At 38.3% G+C, this 24,641-nt stretch overlaps 1 pseudogene; it reads right to left on the reverse strand.

The window, feature by feature from the left end:
- Positions 1 to 1,618: 1,618 nt before the first annotated feature.
- The window catches only part of LOC128629251 (putative nuclease HARBI1), a 52,795-nt pseudogene continuing 29,772 nt past the window's right edge, over positions 1,619 to 24,641 (reverse strand).

Consider the following 24,641-nt stretch of genomic DNA (forward strand, 5'->3'; position numbering starts at 1 on the left):
TTTTTGTGTGGAGTGTATGAGAATGGATCATGCTGCAGCAGCCCACAATGGGGCTGACTGCACTCATGGTGAGTACTTCACCACGAAGCAGCTTTGCTCCCAGCTCTCGTGCTTCTCAGCTGAAGCAAGATGGGTTTTGGAACCTCAAGACTCTGAGCCGGCCACTGTCAAGGCAGCCAGCTGGCTCACATCCTGGGGGTCATGTATGGATCTGGAGGGGGAACCAGAGATGAGCAGTGCTCTATCTCTTGTTCTTTCCTCTGGATCTGACGCTCCGCTTCCGGGTTTTGGACCTCACGACGTGACTTCTCCCTCCAGTATAGAAACTCCAAGGAGCAGAGAGGGGAGCCAGTGCATTAAGAATGGAGAGCAGCTCTCAGTCCTATAAAGAGCCACATGAAGTGATCACTAGGGCAGTCGAGAAGTTAAAATTACACTGGCCTGGGGAAGAGAAAGAGGTTTGTGGCGGGCTGGATGAGCACTTTCTTTCCAGTAAAAATAAATCTGCCACACACCACAGAAAACTCTCCTTTTTTCCAGAGGTCCATCATGAAATATCGTGCTTCCAGGGAAAGCTGCACACCAGCCATGTTTATAACCCCGCAACATTAGATGAAAATCTAGGGTTTCTTCCAAAGAGGAAACCCTTGAAAGTAGTCAGTGTCACACGGCGATGCCTATGTACTCTAAGAACTTGGAGGTTTCCCTAGTTTCTAGCCTCAGGTCACATTCGAGGGGTGTGTCTTTATCACAAAACTGTAATGTAACGAAATTTCACAGGGATCTATTGTCTCAAGCCAGAGGGTTGATTTCTCACCCTCAACCGGAACTGTGGAAACTGTGAATCTAGCCACTGAAGGGCACCCACTCATAGAGTCCAGTCTCTCAACTGAGGTTGTAGAGACCATGCTAAACACTAGAGCACCATCCATGAAAAAATTGTATGCGTTCAAGTGGCAACTTTTTGTATCATGGTTTGTGGAATGTCAGTTAGACCCAGTAAACTGCGCAATAGTTACAGTCCTAGAGTTCTTACAGAATTGTTTCTCAGCAGGGTTGGCTCCTTCTACAATTAGGGTTTATGTGGCTGCCATTTTGGCCAGCTATGCCCCTATTTATGGAGCCTCTGTGGGGCAACATCCTCTAACTTCGAGGCACCCTATTTGAGCCATTAGAGTCAGCTTCAGAGAAGCTTCTGACCCTAAAGGTAGCTCTTTTTGCTGGCTCTGACATCTCTGTTGCCCCTAAGGTCCCACAATAAGTATCCACAATTCACAGTGCAGTGTAGACATATGTGATCAAACTGTGTGGAGACATATATCTGGGAAAGGGTTTAAAACATTTCTGAAACTTTCTAAAGTAGGAGCACAGTGGGCTACATCATGGTGAAATGGAAGAAGTTTGGAACCACTGGAACTCTTCCTAGGGCAGGCCATACAGCCAAACTTGGTGACTGGGCTAGAAGGACTTTAGTCAAAGAGATGACTGAGAACCCAATGGACACTCTAACAGATCTTCAGAACTCCACCTCCACAGAGATGGGAGAACCTGCTGGAAGGAAAACCATCTCAGAAATGGCTGACCCAACAACAACCCAAAGTACACAGTCAAGACAGTGCTAGAGTGGCTTCAGGACAAGTCTCTGAATGTACTTGAGTGCCCCAGTGAATGCCCAGACTTGAACGCTACTGAACATCTGTGGTGAGATCTGTAGATGACAGTTCACAGACACTCCCCATTCAGTATTACTGAGTTTGAGAGGATCTGTTCAAAAACATGAAGAAAAGATAATAAAGGTAATGCCACCTAAACACACAATAAAAACTTTTTTTCCCAATGCTTCCAAGTGTGAATTTTTTTCTGTCAGTTCTGTAACTGTTATGCACAGTATTGTATTGCAGATCTATTTACGTGCAGCTTAAAAAGGTGATTAAGCAACATCAGAAAAAAATATTAAACTGTGTTGGAAGTTGTTTTCATTGTGAAGGTTCCAAAAATGAAAGTCAGAAACAGCAGGGATCCTTTCTCTTGCTTACAACAGGTAATGCTGTCATGGGGGAAGTTGATCTAGTTTTGGTTTGAGGTCCTGTGTGTGCGGAGGTTGCATGTTCTCCCCGTGCTGTGGGGGTTTCCTCCGGGTACTCCGGTTTCCTCCCCCAATCCAAGGACATGCATGGTAGGCTGACTGGCATGTCCAAAGTGTCCATAGTGTATGAATGGGTGTGTGAATGTGTATGTGATTGTGCTCTGTGATGGATTGGCACCCTGTCCAGGGTGTACCCCGCCTTGTGCCCGATGCTCCCTGGGATAGGCTCCTGGTTCCCCATGACCCTGAAGAGGATAGGCGGTATAGAAGATGGATGGATGGATTGATGGATGATAATGATAATAATTATATATATATGTTTGTGATGGTATATTAGGACAGGAATAATGCCACCACATGAAAATATGTACCGCTCACAAAGAACCACAAAGCAACACATACAGTTTGCGGTACAGTAAGAGTGGCTTCAGTGTGTCATATGTTTAATGTGCAGGTCAAGAAGCCAGCATGATAAACTATACCATCTGCTGAAAATCAATATCTTTCATACAGATGGTCATCAAGAAAAGCCAGGGGATTGTGATTGTCCCTAAAAGTTCTTTCCCTTCAAAGTGCCTTTATTTGCGCTCTGAGCTACACAAATGGTGACACAACCTCTACAACCACTAAAGGTTAACTTTCATGCATCAGATTTATATCACTTTGCTAACAGCTGATTGGTCCAATTTGGGTTAGAGTTTTCTTACCCAGAATAAAACCTGCTCTGGAGCAGGTTAGCTGTGTGGTGTAAGTTACCATGGTGATGAAACACGCTAAAAACCAATCCACCTTGATGAGACCGAAAAACCAGAGTTTGCTCAAACTAAACTAAAATTTACCTGGGTAGCCACCTAAACCGGCTTCGTGAAACATTCCTCAGTAGTGGTTTTTGTATCTCGGTCTCCTCCCTCTGTTCAGTCAAGAATACCTTCATGTCCAACCACATCTTCTCTGTCAAACCATTGGCTACCCTGCACATTAACCAGTGCCTAACCACCCGATTATAATTAATTGCAGCTAATGAGGAGCAACATTAGCATATAAATGCTCATGTTCTGGCTCATATCTCAGTAAAGAAAGAAAGATTCTGTCACTTATTACTTCTTACTCAAGCTATTACACATTGAAGGCTCAGTTTTCACATGAAACACTACCCTATTTCCCCCAAATTTTCTGCTTGTCTTTTGTTTCTGCTGTTCCTGCTGTTCTTATCTTGTCCCCCATTCATTTTCCCCAACTTGGTTAGGAAGAATGTGCATATTTGCACTTTCTAGTCTTACTTTGGAAAGATCAATTGAAATTAATGTCAATTTTGGCAACTTCAACTCTCAGTATCATTACTACACTGCGAAAAACTGCACATATTTCATGAAGAAGAATGAGTCAGTGTTCCCTGGACATATGAACATATGTATATGGATGTATGAAACTGACTTTACATTATAAAAGAAACACTATGCCATCACCTTCATTGAATTAAATTTCTGCATAGCCCACAACACCCTCTACTATACTATGTACTATACTATGCTATACTATAGTGCTGGGAGTTCTTGTTTTTATGCATATATACATATGCATAAAATATGCATTATATATATATATATATATATATATATATATATATATATATATATATATATATATATATATATGCATATACTAAATAGTTTTAGATCTTCAAATGAAACCCAACATAAAACAAAGGCAACCTGAGTAAACACACAATATAGTTTTTATTTTTTTATTGAATCAAAAAAAAGTCATCCAACACCTACTACCAATGTGAAAAACTAATTGCCCCCTTAAACATAAAATCTGGTTGTGCCACCTTTATCAGCAATATCTGCAACCAAAGCTTCTGATAAATGGAGATCAGTTTTTCACTTACTTCTAGGACTAGGACCTACTCCTACTGTATGCTTTGGATCATTGTCTTGCTGCATAATCCATTTGTTCTTGAGTTTCAACTTACGGACTGAAGACCAGACATTCTCCTTTAGGATTTTCTGGTAGATGGCAGAATTCATGTTTCCCTGCAGTTTCATAACTTTGGGTAATAAGTAACTATGGGGGCAAATACATTTTCACACAGGCCCAGTTGGTATTAGATAACTTTTTTGCTTCAATAAATAACATTATAATTTAAAAACTGTATTTTGTGTTTACTCAGGTTGCCTTTCTTTTCCTTTTTTTTATTAGATTTTGTTTTCATTTATGAAACATTTTAGTCTGAAATATAGTATACACAAAAACAGATGAAATCAGGAAATCAAATACTTTTTCACAGCAATGTATACTATACTATACTATACTATACTATACTATACTATACTAAAGTACACTATATTATGTACGATTACCACACAGAAATTTAGCCCATTTAACAAAATCCATGAGAAAGCTAGTCCAAATTAAATCCCTAATATAAAATACCAAGATAGGTCTTTACCTTTTAGAAGTTAAATTGTGAGAATTTCTTTGAAAAAAAAAAAGCACCCCAATAACTAGCAGGTCAGTAAAATTCAACCTCCAAAGATATATGACACTGACAATTATGTAATATCCCACAGAACTTAAACCAATAAGCAAAAGCAAAAATATGACTGATGTACAACTAAGCAAATCAAAGCACTTATTTTAATAAAATATTGAAACTGGACATGACAATAGCAATATTTCTTTGAAAATATTCTTATTGCTGGAATGAAATTCCTAATATTTTAAATGCATTTTCATTCATATGGGGGCCATTTTTGGCTTGAAATGCTGAACTATAGCCAAGGTAAGCCCATGCATAATTCTAGCCATGGTGGTGAGGATAAAGTTTGAAGACTCCTCAATTACAGGATTATAGAAATATAGACTGAATGGCTGTCAATTCAAAAGTCTGCTTGAATAATTGGACAATTTTTGAGAGGACTTTACATTGTGTGTTTAAGAATCTCTAAATACTTATTTGAATCCAGCAGTCTTTTAGAAGTTTTTATTTATTTATTTATTTATTTTAATTATTATTATTATTATTTTTTTAGCACTGATCTCCTGGCTGCCCACATAGCTCTGCAAAATAAGAGAAAATTGGTGGCCAATAGCAAGAGAAGCACAAGCACGGGCAAATAAGTATCAGCCTCTAATGTGGAAAACAGGAGCAGCTGGTGCCATGCTGTTAAAAAGCACAGCTTGAAGTAACAAGACCTATTTTTAATCTATATATTTATTTAATATTCAGAGCAAATATGCAGATCCACTACATTCATCCTCTCTTACACCCTCATGGGAATGGGATGCTAATATGTGACTTAACATGTAGTTATCTTGAAAGGCCCTTACACCCTCATGGGAATGGGATGCTAATATGAGACTTAACATGTAGTTATCTAGAAAGGCCCTTGGTTCTTTTCCTTTAATGGATAACACTTTTGATGGGTTTGACACAAGACAGAAAAGATGCCTTGCCAAGAGTAAGACGTCTTGCACAGAAAAGTCTTTTTATATTTATTTTGTATAAAACACATGTAAAATAACCAAAAAGCTGAATTCAGTACTGAGTTTCATTACGTTTTACCCAAAAATATAAAATAAATTTAAATAAATTTTTTGGTGTAGTTAAGTGAGATTGTATTTGCCATTTGTTATTTTCTATTTCCATGAGAATGCCATGAGACATTGGACACACCCAATCAGTCTGTACAGGATTTCGCTGAGTTTTTGTGAGGGTTGCAGCCAAAAATGCTTGATTTTGCTGTGGCTTTTTTCAAAATATGCGATTCAACTTGCAGTGTTTTTTGTGCTTTTTTTTTTTTTTTGCAGAAAACTACTTGAATTGGTAAAATTGCAATTGCACAGAATTCTTTTGCACTGCCTTTCGAAGTGATGTTTGTTGGTAAATGAGACCTTTTAGGTGTACTCATGTTCAATGTATGTGAATCAAAGAGGGCTTTGGCTGTGTGTGTTGCGATGATGTCACAACACATCTTGCCCCAAATCTGCAGTAAGTCTGCGCTAAAGTTAAAAAATTGCAAGCTTCTCCGAATATTGAGGCGTTTGCTTGATTTTCTGTGATTGCAAAATCGCAAAAATCCTGGAGGGACTGACCAATTGCAGATTTTAAATGTAAAATCTTGAAGTTTGTAATTGTTATATTAATAGAATCCCACTTAAAAAAATAATTAAAATTAATTAAAAATAAAAAAAACATTAAAGATGCAAATCATGGAGGAAAGCCTGTAGAGGATGGGGCTCTATTAATTCCATCTAAGTTAGTGTTAATCTACTGACAAAAAAAAAATCAAACAAACAAACATTGCAACAGAATATTTATGAAGTATCGTTTTAATGACATGCACTTGTTGTAGGTTGTTGTTGTCTACATGACATCCATTTAGTTTAGCCTCACAATGATCTATCAGCTTTATGTTTTTTTGGTGATTTACACAAGAAAATTGCTTGTATAATTAAATTAAATGTGTTATATGAAATCTCTCTAAAATGAGTATGACCTCTTTATCATGAGGTAAGGCAGAGAAAAGATGAATCCTATAGATCAAAGCACACTAACGCTTGCTTATACACATTTCTCTAGACCTCCCGATGCTCATATAGTGCTAAGAAGCACACAATTTTATGTGGTTGTAAATAATGTATGAGTTGCAGTGAAGGGATACTCATCCTTCATATAATTGTAATGGGAAGTATACAAACAACAAGGTACTACTATATCTTCATAATGTTCTCTAGTGTGGGAGAACACTGCTCTCTCTGAAGAAAATAGCTTGCCTATGGGCTAAGATTTGTGTTTGTAATATAGGTGTTTGTTTGGGTTGGTATTGGTGTTTTTACTGCCTTTTTATCCTCCAACAGAGAATATTCACTTTTATACACCATATTAATGTCATGTCATGAGGTGATGGAAATTATCTTCGTGGTCAGATGCTCCATTACAGTTAACATATTTTATTAAGTCCTGTTTCCAAAGCTTATTTAGGATCTCAGAGTCTTTGTTTCAAAGTCTGCAAATTGCAACAACTTACCCTAGTTCACAGGCCTTTAAAGAAAAGGATTGATGTTTGCTGCAAGCGGGATGGAACGCGATCATCGTGTTTGACAACCAACATCTGATTAAACACAATGTAGAAATTAATATGATTTTTCAGATTTTGTCTGATTATCTTAGGGTCTATCAAAATCACACCATAGACTTTATGCCCAGCAGTGTAGCTTTCTTTAAGACTATCTGCTAACTTTCTCTTTTTCTCTTTCTCCTTCTCTTTTTTTCCTAGTGCTTTTGAACACTTATCATCCTATCTGCTCTGTGGCTATGATAAGTTGGAGTTACTGTGATGAGAATTTATGCTTTAATGAAAAGCTCTGCTCATGCAAGATAGCAGGTTCAATTATTATGCTGCCATACAAACTTCTATTTACTGACTTAACACAATCAGAGAAATGGATGATTTTGAAATAGATGGGATAAAATATAGAGTAGAAAATGAGCAAAAGAGTCAGCTTCCATTGACTCTCTGACAGGGTTTGATATTTTATGTATGAGATTTCATAAAGTATCCAGCCATTTGACAGTTTGTGATTATATGTGGCCAATTGGAGTGAACTGAGGAGTTTAGACCTTGTTAAGAAGCAATATGGACAAGCAGGATGTAGATACAAGCAGCACACTCCTAATTTTTCCTCACTTTTTCTCTTCTCCTTCATCATTTTGCTTGACAGGATCTGACACTGCTAACAATAGTTTATGCTTTCACTTGCCTTTTAGCCTTGCTCTGTCATACTGCATTTCATATTCATTACTAACATTACCCTCTGACAATTCCTCCTTTACAAGACCTCTACTGTAATAGAAATGACTCAGGAATCTTTAGAGTTTTATTAATGATTGTAAGATAATCATAGTGAAAGTCAATAGCGAGGGTCAGAGAATAGGCAAACAAGGTGAGCAGAGACAAATCCCTAATCCACTGGTTAAAACAAAAGTAAGACTAGGGAATCAGGAAAGAAGATATGCAGTACAAAACATACTATTACTTCAAAAGAGTCTCAGAATTCATGTAATATGAGAAAATAAAAACCCATCATTTCAACCTTCCTGCAAAGAAAAAAATAATAATGTTGAGCTTTCTGTCAGCTGACTATGTTGTTCATCCTAGGAAAAAAAGCACAAAAAAGTCTCAAAGAAATATTTTGTATTTTAGTTTATAATGATAATAAAAATTCTCCTACATGACACAATTACCCCTCGCTATAGAAGTAAAAAGTTCAGGGGGCAGTGGCGAACCTGATCCTGCCAGAGTGGACTCGAAAGAACAGTCTGGAGGAGGAAATAACTCGGTGTGTTTCAGGCCGGACGAGTGTGTTTGTTCTTCCATGTCCAGCATCTAATAAGTTAGTGTTATGAGTTAAGGGTGAGGCTTGCTGGGTGACAGCTACTTCAACTGAAAAATTAATTACCAGGTGTAGTAAAGAAAGATTGCTGAATTGTAAATGACTCCGGACCCTCAGGATTGGATTTGGGGGTACACTGGCCTAGACATTCAAAATAAGCATGTACAGGATACGAGGTCAAAGAAGGCATAATTATGGAGCAAATTACATATGTTTATTCTGCTCATTCTTTACCATCTTGTCTTTTATTGTTAGCTCTGCACATTTCTTGCTGCCTTTATTTTATTTTCCTCTCAAAATTTTCTTTTCTTTTCTCACTTGGTATGGTTTTCCCATTCAACACCTCTTTCATTCCTTCACTTCCTCCACTTTCTTTTCCATCTTAAGCTCATTGCACAACTACTCATCTCCTTAATCACTTTATATAATTTACATATTTCGCACAGTAATTTCATTTACCACTGTTTTATTTGCTTTCTTACAGCTTGCATTTAAATAATACAAATCTATTTTATATTTATCAGCCATGTGATCATCGTATTTTTTTGTGAACATAATTGAATATATTCCAGTCTTTGGAAGCCGGAGCCAGGAGGCTTGTAAACATCACAATGGCATCTGGAGTCTTTTCAGATCTACATGCAAGTCATTAGGAAAGCTGTTCAGTGTGACATGTTCTCAGGCAGTGTTTTTGACCACTCGCTATTAAATTTATGAATTGGGTTATTTTTCAAAGTGAGCTGAGGATCTGAAGTAGATTGTTGATTCTACAAGTATTAATCACTGGTTAAGCATCAAATAATTTAAATTAGAGAGAGTTTAACACAGAACATTTGTGTGACACATTCAGTTGTACTACCCCTGGTAAAAAAAATATATGGAATTACCACACTTAGAGGATGTTCTAGTGTTTTTTTTTTCTTTTCTTTTCTTTTCTTTTTTCTTTTTTTTTTTTTTTTAACTTTGTAGCAAATAAACAAGTCACAGATATGAGACAAAACTATTTAATAGCTGAACATTCAGACTTCATAAAACATACCTCAAACAAATTTAATTCAATTACTTTCATTAATGTCATTTTTTTCCCAAATCAAGTAGATAAAAAAAATAGGGAAACACTCAGTGTTTTGGAGAAAAAAAAAATAGAATCAGCGTATAATTTGCATTTCTAAAACAAAGACCATCACAAATCTAAAAAATGCAAATTAGTCTGCAGTTAAAAAAAGACTCCTTACAGACCTTAACAAGCTGTTGGATTTTGTTAATTGAAATGAAACATGGCCCCAACAAGAGAGTTTTCAATGAAAACAATGGAAAGCATTATAAAACTCCCTCAAGAAGGAAATCAAACACAGAGTGTGCGAAAAGATGTTGGTTGTTCCCAGTCAGCTATGTCTAAAATTTGGTGCAAGTTTAAACAAAATGGGAAGGTTATAAGAGGAAAACATACAGGTAGACCAAGGTAGAAGTCAAAGCATCAGGATAGAAAACAAATGCAATATGCCTTGAAAATTGAAAATGCACAACAAAACAAATGAAAAACAAATGGGTGGAAGCAGGAGTCAATGTTTGTGACAGAACTGTAAGAAATCGACTGAATGAAATGGGATTTACATATAAAAAAGCAAAATAAAAGCCAGCACTAACAAGGCTAAAGTGGGCTAAAGAGAAGCATTCATGGAGTGTGACTGATTGGATGAAAGTGATATTCAGTGATGAATCATGAATCCGCATTAGCCAAGGAGATGATGCTAGAACTTTTGTCTGGTGCCATTCTAATGAAACATATAAAGATGTCTGCCTGAAGAAAACAATCAAATTTCCCCACTCATTTATTATGGGGTTTCATGTCAGGTAAAAGACCAGGAGAGACCTCAACAGTCAATGGGTGTACACTGAAATTCTGAACACTTTTCTCAATCCATCAATAGAAAATAGGGTTGGTGATGATTAAGTCCTGCCCTGACCAGCAGTACTGCTCCCAGTCACAAGGGGTGCAGGATGCCTTCTGCCTGCATTTCTCCTCCCAGTTGCCAGGGGGCAACCATTGTCATGAACTCTCAGTTTTCACTCATTAATCATTGTTGATTATCCTCACCTGTTTGTTATCCAATTTAAGTCTGCACTTGTTCACTGTTTTCCGTTCAGTCTTGAGCCTATCTGTTTATCTAGTCTCTTGAGTGGCTTGTTAGCCATTGTGTTCTTTTGCCGTCTTCTTTTTTGAAGGCTTGGATCCTAAGATTTTTTTGTTGTACTTTGTTTTGGGATTTTTCAAGAAAATCTACTTTGAGTTTATACTGGTCTCTTATCCTCAGGCTTCAGTTGGCTCACTCCCATAGAACATCAGCTCTGGGCCTGTGAGACCAGGGTTCAAATCCTAATGAAAATAACCTTTTAATGTCTTAGTCTGCATTCTGTCAGTTCCTGCTATATATATATCATTACAAGTTCTAAATAGCAATGTGTGTACCAGTGGAAATGAGAACAGATGGGGGATACCACAATTATCTTCCCCAATCCAATACCAAGTAACACCAAGACTGGTATCACAATATCAACACTGATACTGTGACTTTGAAAAAGGGGGGAATCTTTGAATTCTGCACTAGAAATTTGCAAATGTGAATATCAAGAATTGTAAGTGAAATAAATAATTTGAGGTTGTTCTTTTTTTGGGTTCTCTTCAATTAATCACTTCAGTTACTCCAGGATAGGCTAATTCAGTACAATTAAATTATAAATAGTAATTAAATAATGTGTACAACAGCTATTTCTTACAGGAACATGCTAATAAATATCTGGCATCCATATTTTTTTCCCTTGTTCTTTATTATACAGTCCTTCTTTTCTTTTCATCAATATTACAATATTCTTACTTGTGCTCTCTCTCTCGTTCATGCCTTCCTCGTTTTGTGTGTGTGAGTTTGACTGAGTGCATGAAACAGAGCGGTGGGTGGAGAGAGATTGCAGAAGTGTCACACAAAAATAAGAACCCACTATAGACATAGCCATTGTTTCCCACTGTCTCACTATATGGAAACATGCATATCAATCCACTCATCCCTACGGTAAAAACTAAACCCTTGACAGCAGCTAATTTCCACACTTGTCTGACCCATTTTATTTCCAACTTTCTTATTTGGTCATTGCTTCTTGGTATTGTTGACACACTTTTAAAATTATTACACACTGTACAAGGTAGTGCCAAACAAACCTTGGACAAAATTTTATAATGGACTGTGCAATAACGTGTTATTCATGTAAGATTATACAATGAAATTCCTCTAACTATAGACCTGTGATTAAAGAAAATTAGTATGTACTGCTTACATCATCTGTTGGCAAGATCCGGGCTCATGAAGAAAATAGGCTCACATAAACAAAGTAAGGTTGAGTTAATAAGGATTCTCTTTCTGTCCATTAGCATCATTCAATTAAGATGTGTCATATTGTTGTCAGCTTTCTTTAGTCACAATGGCATTAAACTCATTGCAGGTAAGCATGTCTCATTATGTCTCAACTCATGACCAAGAATGATATTATTATAGGTAATTTGTGTCTGCAATAAGACAATTGATCTGGAAATTGTATAGCATAATGCCAGCTTTAAGCAGTGTGTGATCTAAGCAGTGTAAGTATATCATGTTTGTTTGTAGATGTATATTCCCTAGTTTAGTCCCTTGCTTTTCACCCTAAATTAATGGTTTGTGTCCATGAGTCTGAAAAACCACTTATTACATGCATTAAGCATGTACAACTTCATGCTATCTATCACTCACTCTCATATTACTGTAAATATAGCACCCTTGGAACAAATTGTGCTTGTTAATGTTAATCATCTTTAGCTCAAACAACTACTGAGTGTCACATATTTGTTAAAAAAACAAGCCTATAAATGAGTGAATGATATGTTACCCTGTGGCAGTGGGGATGTGGTTAAGTCTAGGCTGTGAACCAGAGTGGGAGTCATGGAGAACAATTGGGTAATAAGTGATGGTCTACACCTGTGTGATTTATGGTAACTTATTTATGTGCTTCTTTTCCCATTTGGCAGGCTGCCAAGAGTCAGAGAAATAGAGCTGACATCTTCCCTGACTTGGCTGAGATGAGCTTGAGCAATACGCTCTAACTGATTTTGATTTTGTATGTGTCCTCAATCCCATAATCTTTAATAGCTTAACTGATCAAGATGCAACCCTTAACATGGCCAGTGGCTCAAGTCTAACTTGAAGGGCAGCATGTTGATTGGTAGAGGTAGCTTAGCAGTTAAGGTCCTGTACAACCATTTGGTTGCCAGGTCTAATTGTAGAACTGTAAAAAGAGTTGGATTGCTGAGCACAACTATATGCTTGGATGAAATTAAACTCCAATGTGGCATTGGGTTCTTCAGTGCTTATGTTTACTCTGGTTCAGATTTGTGTTATTGAATGCATGAAAAACTGGCCTTGTGGTATTATCTGGTGCTCAGAGATTGCTAAGTGATGAACTCTCATGAAAAACTCAATGTGTACTATAGTTGGTAATAGAAAAGCAACCTTGGTATTCAGGGCCTAGGCAGTTATCTACAAAATAAGGCAAATGCTGAAAGCCTATAAAACAACCAGAAACAGCCAATGGTTGCACTTCTATGTGCTGCAAATAATGTGGAGTAGTTAGATATTAAAATGGTATTTAATGTGGACATAAGTGAAAAAAGGAACTGATGCAGTCAGAAGAACAGTGTTGGGGACTCACTAAAGTCATTATGTTGTCACTACAATAAACCTGCAGTCTAATTTATAAATGTTGTGTACACACAGAAAGGCTTGTAAAATTGTGTATATCATTTCATGCACATGCATCAGGATTTATAAAGAAATACCCAATATGAAATTAGACAGCACCATTTCAGCACTACTGTTGTGGACGGCAGGAGAGTGTATGGCCACGGGGTGGTGTGGGAGAATGGAGGCAGATAATCACCACGGCTCCTCACCCTCTAAGAGAAGACCGGAGATAATAAAAGAGCACTGCGACCACAGAAAAAGGAGGTGGTTTCTGTCTATGTGGTTATGCTGACCCCCTTTGTTCCTGTTCCGTGATGACCGTGATGTTCCCCCCTCTGCTGCACATCTTGGTTGAGACCCTTCACCCCTTCACTCCTGCCTGCAAGAGTGTCATGGACCTCATGTCACTGCCAAACTGCCAGCCTGTGCCACTCTGCCCAGCCCACAGTGATCACCCCCATGCTCCACCCTAACACATCCCTCACAGCCCACTGCCCTTGATGAAAGCATTTTATGCCCCTTTTACACTCCCATCCTCTCTTTCCCCTCACTTAAGGAAACAAAAACCACCAGCCCCACTTCTGTCTGTGTTCTGCCTGCCACTGCTGCAAGTTGCTATACTGTTGAAGAATGCAGGCATGAGCATGGACCCAGATCCCCTACTAAAGCAGTCAAGGACGAACTGCTAGTGTTCTGCAAACTGAATGTGGTCCAGCCACCCCTCTCCCTGACCCCATCCCAGTCCCTACCAGCAGAATAATGCAAGGCAGTCGATATTCAATTTCCTGGCACCCCCAAGGAGATGGAGTGTGCTCTGGCCACCCTGACAATCGGCAGAGGAGAGCAATGAGAATTCTTCCATGGCCTCACCTGGCACCAGGGCCCTGTCAGCAGTTGAGAGAGGAGGGCCCAGAGGAGCCTAAGGGACCACTTCCACTGGCCAGGTATGAGGCAGAAGTACAGACTTCTGCTAGCAGTGCCAACGTACCTCCCCCATGCAGCCCACACCCACCCCACTCATTCCACTTCCCATCAATGGTGTGCCCTTTGAAAGGATGGGCATGGATCTCATAGGGTCACTCCCCAAATCCTCCCAGGGATATGAGTACATACTTGTCATTGTAGACTATGCCACCTGGTACTCCGAGGCAGTCCCACTTTTGAAAGCCACCTCCCATAACATTACCAGGGAACTCATTCTCCTCTTCAGCCAAGTACTGATACCCAAGGACCTCTTAACTGGCCATGGTATGCTCTTTGGCTCCAAATGAACGCCTGATCTGTCTGTTGTTGCAGTTGTCTAAGCATTACTTGACAGTCTAGAATGCTTGGTTTTTTCAGCACTGAATACTCCCCAATATTGTGCCATTGATGAGTCTCATAAACAGTTATCAATAGAAAATATAGCAGCTAGGTATGAGTAATGAGTCTTTATTGGTCACAAATACATATGCACAGTGAAATTCTTTTCTTCGCATACCCCAGCATGTTAGGAAGTTGGGGTCAGAGCGCAGGGTCAGCTATGATACAGTGCCCCTGGAGCAGAGAGGGCCTTGCTCAAGGGCCCAACAGTGGCAGCTTGGCAGTGCTGGGGCTTGAACCCCCACCCAGAGTAACCCAGAGTCTTAACCACCAAGCCACCACTGCATCTATGAGTAACACCCACTTTGGCAGATATCACAGCTTGCAAACACTTCATACCTATACTTGTTTAATGAATTTTTATCTACTATTCTTTGCAGACCAATTCTAGTTCTTGTCTAGCATGCACAGCATGTTTAAGAACTACCTACATATTTTCAGTGATGTCACATGTTACACAGTTGTTACATGACTGTAAGGGCCATTTCATACTATCCAGCCAGCATTTCTTGAGGTAGTTCATGGTGGATAGTCCAGTTGCAGCATCTCTTTTCTGGTTCAATTTCTTGACTGACTGTTACATTTGCTGTTATTTACTGGAAGCCATTATTCCATCTACCTATGAAATGTTTCCTGTGCCACTGGCTGTCACACAACCCCAAAGCATAATTGATCCATCCCTTGCTTATGAGATAGCAAGGTGTCCTTTTTTTATTTATCAAATTCTGCTCCTGTTTTCTCCAAACATACCTTTGGTGATTGTGGCCAGAGTTTCATTTGCACTTCATCAGTCCACAGTACTTGTCCCCAAAATGTCTCTGGCTTATCTAGATGATGTTTAGTGATGTTCAGACACTGATTTTATTTATAAGGTTGCAGGTAAGATTTCCTTCTGATGACTCTTCCATGCAGATCATTTTTATGCAAGCAACACCGCACAGTAAAATGGCACACCATCACTCCTGTGTGAGCTAAACCTTCCTGCATATTATTAATGTCATATTGGGGGTTTGCTTTGTCTGTCAGTCCAGCATATAGGCAGTTTTAAAATATTTCAAAAGCATTTTTGGTCTTCAAATCTTGAAAAGCTTCTTTTTAGAGCCTCAGACTGCTACTTAGAAAATTCTTGATCCGCCTAATGAGTCATCAGGTTCTTAAGTACATAAACTAAAGTAGCTGTGTATTAACATTTGCAATTACTGTGTGTGTGTGTGTGTGTGTGTGTGTGTGTGTGTGTGTGTGTGTGTGTGTATGTATGTGTATATATATATATACTTCACAGGGTGTATGGTGGCTTAGTGGTTAGCACGTTCGCGTCACACCTCCAGTGTTGGGGGTTTGATTCCCACCGTGGCCCTGTGTGTGCAAAGTTTGCATGTCCTCCCCGTGCTGTTGCGTTTTCCTCCGGGTACTCCGGTTTCCTCCCCCAGTCCAAAGACATGTATGGTAGGCTGATTGGTGTGTATGTGATTGTGCCCTGCAATGGATTGGCATCCTATCAAGGGTGTTGCTCTGTGGGATAGGTTCCAGGTTTCCCTTTGACCCTGAAAACGATTAAGCAGTATAGAAGATGGATGGATGGATATGTTCTTCACCTCTCTAACACGAGAGCCTTTTTGTATTCTGCTTTATCATTGTCACCACTCTCAATCACTCAGCAATGATGGTGCACACCATATTTATGTATTCATGAAGGAATTTGCATTGGCCATTTAAACAAAATAGAGGGCAGTAACAAGGCTGTATAGAGGACTCATTCAAGAGTATGCTGATGAAAGATGAGTATGATTTATAAGGTGGAAATGGTGTTCTTATGCATGAATTTATAAATCTGACTTTTTTGTACATCCCTTGGCCATGTGAAATGGTCTTATTCATTGGCTGCTATAGAGTGATGCAGAGTTGTCATCAGACCTAATGATTCCCTTGGGAGGGCTAAGCCACCACTATTTATATATAAAAGCTTTCGTAGGTTGAATGCTTTTTTTTTTTTTGCCGCAACACGCGTATTAAAAAATCATTCCTAGTTGGATTGTGCATTTGGTGATTAGTGTGTCAAGCACTTCTGAACATTAGAATTAACTCCAGCTCTTATGTTTAGATCTGGTTCTCTGTCCTTTTCTCAATCCACTAATTTCCATTTTTTTTTCTCTTCAGTTGGTCCAACATCAGCACTTGTATCACTGTCAGATCATTTGAATCACTTGTCTTTAAAGAGAGGGAGGGGAAAAAATGCAGTTATTTCCTGTAATACTATTGATATTGGGTTAACTAGCAAGACAAGATGGTAACATGTACCTTTACCTTTTATAATAAAACTACTTACTGAATTTTTAGAAAGACGTTGATAGTGTGTCCTGCTGCATATAACCTATATGGCCATCTATGTAGGCACCTGACCTTCACTCCAATTTCACATTTCTTATCCATTGAAATAGCATACCTGCCAACCATCATGCATTTTTCGTAGCAGCTCCGAATTTTAACATTGGAGTACACATGTATGAATTATCACTCAAAATACACCAAAAGAGCAATCTTTCCCTAGAAAAGAGCAATCTTTCCCTCTTTTCCCCATCTCACATTAGTACTATTTTGACTAGCTCCCTATTCATTTTCTTGCATGGAAGAACAATTACCTTTCTATCAAGGTAAGTGAAGAATGTTTTGAGTTCATTGATGGGTTATATTTCACATCAATATATGTTCCACTTAGCAAACATATAGTTAGCTAAAGATGTATGTATATAGTCAACATCAATGAACTATATTTATAGTGGATGTGCTGAAATTACAGCCGCCTAAAATCTTTGGCGGCAAATGGTTAAAAACAGCCCTTCCGGCTGAACATTTTGACCAAAAATTTTTTATTTGTGCCTACAAAAATTTGTCAAATCTAACACTTAATCATTTTAGTGATTTAGAAATTCTGTTTGCTGTCTTGTGCTGGTCAGTGCATATGTTTACAAACAGTTTGAGCAGCAGCACAATTTTCATGGTTTCTACGATGGATTCTAGACAAGAAATTTGTAATAGGACTATTAAAATTTGTACTGTTATGTTTTTCACTGTTTAATGAATTTTTACTGCCCTATCACTCTTTGATGAGGTCTACACATTATTCTTCTTCAGGGTTCCCATGAGGGTCATTAGACAAATTAATTGTAAAAGGACTTAATAGAAAATGTTTACTGCATTAGGCGCATTACAGTGAATGTGACAGACAGGTGTAACACTCTGGTTGAATCTGTACTGTCATAAAATACAGGCCTTATTGCAGTTGTGACTAGGTTAACATTGCATTCTGTGTCAATTGTCACTTGCTAATGTGACTGCAAGTTAACTCTTTTTACCAGAGGCCAAGAAAATGCAATTTCCTGCTGTTTTGGGGTGCCCATGTTCAGCATTTAATTTATTTTTGATGCCACACTCCACAGTAGTGGTTAATGGCTCATATAAAAGTAGACACTCGGCTTTAAGAATTCGCATATGTATTTTTTTTTTTTTTTTTTTAAACTTAGTTTTCTAGGTTTAAATGTTATGCTTTTACTGTGGCAATTGTATGTGGTGTTTTACTACTACTACTACTACTTATTAAAAGCTTTAGTTGTGCTGTCAGTTTTATCTCTTTATTAGTGTTTTTGTGGAGAGGTGTTAATTGTTTGCCCAGCAGGGTACTCACACCCTTCCCATTTCCCATCACCCTGCTCACCAGCAGCTAAACACAGAGTCATGATACTCTACACACAGAGGGGCCGTTTATACGACAATGTTTACAACAAAAAAATTTAAAACTTTTTTATGTGTTTTGACTGTTCGTTTACACGACAGTGGCGTTTTGGGGCCTGAAAACGCAAGCTTTTAAAAAGGGGGTCAAAGTGCAAGTTTTTTGAAAATGATGCCATTATCATCTCGGTGTAAAAGTACAAATGAGAATCTGTGAAAAACCATGACGTCATGTGCACGCATGTTCACTCTATAGGCATGCACACAAGTGCTTCAAAACAACACGCAAGACATTCAAAACTACGATGGTGGAGTACAGGACTGTGTTTGTGTTTGACGCTTCTCGAGCAAAATGTAGATTTACTGCATCACTACCACGACCACCGGAGATGCATTTGTTACAGCAAATTATTAGCCCACATCTACACCGAGGAAGGGTATTCAAAATCTTATAATTTTCTTTGTAATTGTCTGCTTTGGAGTATACAGTGCATCCGGAAAGTATTCACAGCGCTTCACCTTTTCCACAATTTATGTTAGAGCCTTATTCCAAAATGGATTAAATTCATTATTTTCCTCAAAATTCTAAAAAACAATACCCCATAATGACAACATGAAAGAAGTTTGTTTGAAATCTTTCCAAATTTATTAAAAATAAAAACCGAAAAAGCACATTTATATAAGCATTTACAGCCTTTGCCATGACACTCAAAATTGAGCTCAGGTGTATCCTGTTTCCACTGATCCTTGAAATGTTTCTACAACTTGATTGGAGTCCACCTATGGTGAATTCAGTTGATTGGACATGATTTGGAAAGGCACACCTGTCTATATAAGGTCCCACAGTTAACAATGCATGTCTGAGCACAAACCAAGCCATGAAGTCCAAGGAATTGTCTGTAGACCTCCGAGACAGGATTGTATCGAGGCTTAGATCTGGGGAAAGGTACAGAAACATTGTATGGCCTCCATCATCCATAAATGGAATAAGTTTGGAACCACCAGGACTCTTCCTAGAGCTGGCTGCCCGGCCAAACTGAGCGATTGGAGGAGAAGGACCTTAGTCAGGGAGGTGACCAAAAATCCGATGGTCACTCTAACAGAGCTCAAGCATGTCTCTGTGGAGAGAGGAGAACCTTCCAGAAGAACAACCATCTCTGCAGCACTCCACCAATCAGGCCTGTATGGTAGAGTGGCCAGACGGAAGCCACAGCCCACCTGGAGTTTGCCAAAAGGCACCTGAAGGACTCTCAGACCATGAGAAACAAAATTCTCTGGTCTGATGAAACAAAAATTGAACTCTTTGGCCTGAATGGCAAGCATCATGTCTGGAGGAAACCAGGCACCACTCATCACCTGGCCAATACCACCATGTAGGGATGTTTTTCAGCGGGAGGACCTGGGGAAACTAGTCAGGATCTCAGACTGGACCTCAGACTGGGTTGAAGGTTCATCTTCCAACAGGACAATGACCCTAAGCACACAGCCATGATAACAAAGGAGTGGCTACAGAGCAACTCTGTGAATGTCCTTGAGTGGCCCAGCCAGAGCCCAGAGTTGAACCTGATTGAACGTCTATGGAGAGATCTGAAAATGGCTGTGCACCGACGCTCCCCATCCAACCTGATGGAGCTTGAGAGGTCCTGCAAAGAAGAATGGGAGAAACTGCCCAAAAATGGGTGTGCCAAGCTTGTAGCATCATACTCAAAAAGCCTTGAGGCTGTAATTGGTGCCAAAGGTGCTTCAACAAAGTATTGAACAAAGGCTGTGAATACTTATGTACATGTGCTTTTTTTGTTTTTTATTTTTTAATAAATTTGCAAAGATTTCAAACAAACTTCTTTCATGGTGTCATTATGGGGTATTGTTTGTAGAATTTTGAGGAAAATAATTTAATCAATTTTGGATTAAGGCTGTAACATAACAAAATGTGGAAAAAGTGAAGCGCTGTGAATACTTTCCGGAGGCGCTGTATTGGTATCCTTTTATTGCTAATAAAATATAGAAAGCTGCCAGTATCTCAATATTTGATTTATATTTGCTGATTTTGTTCCATTTTGGTACAGTGATGGTCAATTATTAGTAATAAAGATGCACCATTTTGATTTTTTTTCTTTCTTTTTTTTTCTCCAGTATTTAAAAATGAACAAGCCTTGTTAACAGAATTCTGTTATGGGGTTGAAGGCAGAAAAAGCCATTTCCACAATGAAAAAAACTTTATGCACATTTCATGTACATTCAATTATATTACATTAGAGACATCTCAGCATTTATTAACCAAGATAAGTAAGCTGAACCTATGCTTGACAAGTATGAATTTTCAAAATTCCCTATGACAATAAATAATTTTCCAAGTCTAATCATCAAGATTGTAAGTAACTGGAGACAGAACTTTTTTGTACTCCATGTAGATCATAAACCATTGAAATTGTTTGAGAAATGTAAACGTTATTGTGCTTTTTAACCAGAAAAATCCCAGCTCCCCTGTTCACTTGTATATGTCTAGGCAGTCGTGTCCGGATCAATATGGTGGACACGTTGATGTGAATGCTTATGTGCACAGGTGCATAGTGTTTCTTTACAAAGAATATAGCCAACTACTGGCCTGGCATGCATAATACAGCATTTGTAGTTGTTTTCACAGATCCATGTGAACGGGGATCGTTTTGACAACATTGTCGCCTGTACGCAAAACTTTTCCATTTTTTGGTACATTGTTGTCGTGTAAACCTGCCCAGAGTGTCCTGGCCCAACAGTGTCCTGACTAATCTTATAACAGACTTGCAGCAATAAAATAATTAATTTGTTCATAGTGATTGAAAATGTCAGATAATTTGATTTCCATTTCACAGGTAGAATGGAATGCTGGTGTTCTACAAGAAAGGGGTAAGAACCTACATTCAAAGAAGAAAGACACTTGCAAACAGCTTATAAATAGGAGAGTAAAATAGCAGAATAACTGCTTACTGACATGGATAAAAGCCTGGCCTTGTGAGGGATATCTGTAAGTATACCGATCTATAAGTTTAAACATTCCAGGAAGATTAACTGACAGTGTATCTATGCTATTATAGCCAAAGGCCATATCATTAATGTATTGCATTTGTGAAAATTGCTTTAATTGTCAGTCATCCAAATCTGCCAGGACATTAATCAAATGATCGATAGACTTATACCTGTGTTTAACTTTGTAGATCGCTCTTGGTTTCATATTTTTCCACTACTTCCTTCAGGCAAAGACTGGCTCCATGTATCAACCAGCAGTGATTTATCTGATAGAATTCCTGGCAGTGAGTTGTGCTGCTTGAGAGGTATCTTTATTTGATTTGAAACCATAGATAGAGTTCCAGTGTGATCTGAACAAGTCATCATTCAGAAGAGAATGCTCATTATGCTGATTATGTTCTTTGTTCACAAAACATGTGCTTTCAGATAGGAATGAGCTGTTATGCTCTTGCAGGCCACTTCAGTCCGAACCTTAACCTACAGTACATCAGGAATATCTAATAGGGTGAATCGGATTTTTATTCATATATTTATATTTATATTACCATTGGGTATGTAGAAGAACCGTAAAACCATAGTTTCCTATATAACCTTCCAATTTCCACTGTTCACTGTACTCTAAATCTGTCAACCCACACTAAATTTGTTTATTTCCAGACAAGTGGTAGGGAAATAGGCTGAATAAATCTGTGATTTCTCAAGACTTTTTGGAGGTCGTCCTGTTAGATTTATTAAGCCTATTTCACTACCACTTGTCAGGAAATAAACTAACCGGCTGCTACATTTCCAGCTTGTTAGAGATCTTTGAAATAAATGGTGGAGCCAGAAGAAAAGAGCACATGTTTGTAAATCAGAAAAGTTCCGTTTTCAGCAGAGCGCACCCACAGTCTTTCTCACACAAAGCCACTTTTTACTGTGAGTAATATTTTCGATTGAAATCTTGATCCTTGGATAACCTGAAATCATGTTCAGAGTTTATCCCTACCTTGTGCCAAGTGTTTCCAGGATAGACTCCGGATCGACTGTGAGCCTGACAAGGATAAATCAGGTAACTGAATGAATGAATGCAATCCCACACATTCTTAATTGGCCGCTACAAGCTTTTTTTTAAAATTTACTTTTCTCTTAAAAAAATAAATTAAAAAAATCTTGCACACTAATGAAGTGAAATGCAATACAATAGGTAATTCCATTCACTTTGATTATTTTTTTCATGACCGAAATCCCTTGCTGATCTCAGATATCAGTGACGTAAGAGCAATGCAATGACGGTCAGTGTGGTATGTTGTCAGCATGTCAGAAATGAAAAACAACACTGTTTGTGTAATGCATTTCATGCTATTTCACTGGTGCAACTATTGTTTTTTTTTTTTTTTAGTTTTTTTGCTTTGGCAGTGAATCTTCTCCATAGTGGATGTAGTTGACTTGGTTGCTACAGTTTTCCTCTTCGGAGTCCCCATGCTGATGAGCACTATATCCTCCTGTTTATATTGGTTTCAGTTATAGTCCTGTCCCCACCCCTGTCCCATGAATGGTTTGTTGCACAATTGAGAACCTTTTTTTGTGTTTATTCTAAGCTGTCCAAGTCTAAGATATGTTTTCCTAGTTTGATTTCTGTGTCCCATGCATACTGTTTCCTGATTTGATCTTTGCCAATTCACCAAGTTTATAACTATGGATTTAACTGTGATGGCCTGCCCTGCCTGTGTCTTGACCCCTGCATTGAATTCTGAAAACAATTCCTGGAGTACTTGTAATAACTATCACAAGGAGCACCTGCACTCATAACCTTTCTTTATTACTCAGTGCATGTTACAGTTGTGGTAGTTTCTAAGTGATTTTAGCTGCCTTGATCAGTGCATATCTACAAATTACTGTATGTAAATGTAGAGGAATAACCTGGCAATGACATGCCGTGCTTAAATTATACTAGGAAAACATGACCATAATTAACTGCTGCCAGCAGTCACAGATAATATTAACTAAGTCTTTGATGGAGGGGAGGGTTTAAATGTGCATGCATGTGTGTGAATGTTCATGTCTGAGAGGTAGATTTTGGTGTGCTTTGTCTGTCAAAGTTCTGTGACTAGCTTATTAGTATGATGTCTGTATTAAAGGAGACCTATTATGCAAAATTCACTTTTACATGTTGTTTGAACATAAATGTGTGTCGGCAGTGTGTGTCCACAACTACCTTACAGTGGTAAAAATCCACTTTTTTTTTGTCCCCATACATCATAAACAGTGTCTCAAAATTAGTCATTTTCGTTTTCTCTCCAACGTGATGTCACATTGGAACAGGACCTGGCCATGACTGGTGACAGACTCTGCCCTATTAGCATAGATAACATTTGCTAAAAATTTGATTCTCAAGCATGGATCAGTACCAACTGTTCGTGATCCAGTTTCAAATCCAAAAGATGTAAGTATCGAACTTTATATTTTGTGTATGATTGCAAATCGCCTTTCCGAATGTACTTGTTAGCAGAGTCCATGGGTAATGTGGCTAAAGTTGCCATTGTCTCTGCTTGTATTCATAGAGACCAGAACTACGTTGAAATTTTATTTTTAACCCAAAAATGTTTACTGTCTTTAATTGATAATTGCACATTTACAATGCACAATACAGTAAGGGAGTGTCTTTTTGAAAACTGTGTATGTTTTGTGCTAATCATTTTACACCAGCCTGCCTTGTGAACGAGCTTGTTAGCAGATTCCATGGCTAATGTTGTTGCCTTAGTATCCAAAGTACAAGCTGTTCTCTTCCAGAAAGGGGGAGGGGAGCAGCAGCTCATTTGCATTTAAAGAGACACACATTAAAACAGTGTGTTTTTACTGAAACATTCTGGGGACACCTGAGACTTATTTGACATCTTGTAAAAAGGGTAAAAAAACAAAAAAAAAAACATCTCCTTTAATACAGTTCTCAGGTCAGGGTGAAGCAAACAGACTCCAATTCTGCCTCCAGTGAATGGATGGCCATTTAATAAATGCCTGAAGGAATTCACTTTGGCTAACAATATTGTGCAAACCTCTTGTGGAGGTAATTACTTATCATTGATAAGAGATACAGTAGGGGTACAGAGCCATAATAGATTAGGTGTAATTGAAAATGAAACAGCTCAACCAGACATCTTCTTCCCAACATCCTGAGTAAGCACACTACTTTCAGTGGACACTTATTGATTTATTTAAGCGTCTGTTGTGAAAAATTACCTCACTGCTAAATCAGATTTGCTCATTGTGCAAAGTGCTTAATTTATTATTATTTTTTTTTGTAATTCACTGTTAAATTA

The sequence above is a fragment of the Ictalurus punctatus genome, chromosome 27 (genome assembly GCF_001660625.3).
Source record: "Ictalurus punctatus breed USDA103 chromosome 27, Coco_2.0, whole genome shotgun sequence".
Classification (NCBI taxonomy): Eukaryota; Metazoa; Chordata; class Actinopteri; order Siluriformes; family Ictaluridae; genus Ictalurus; species Ictalurus punctatus.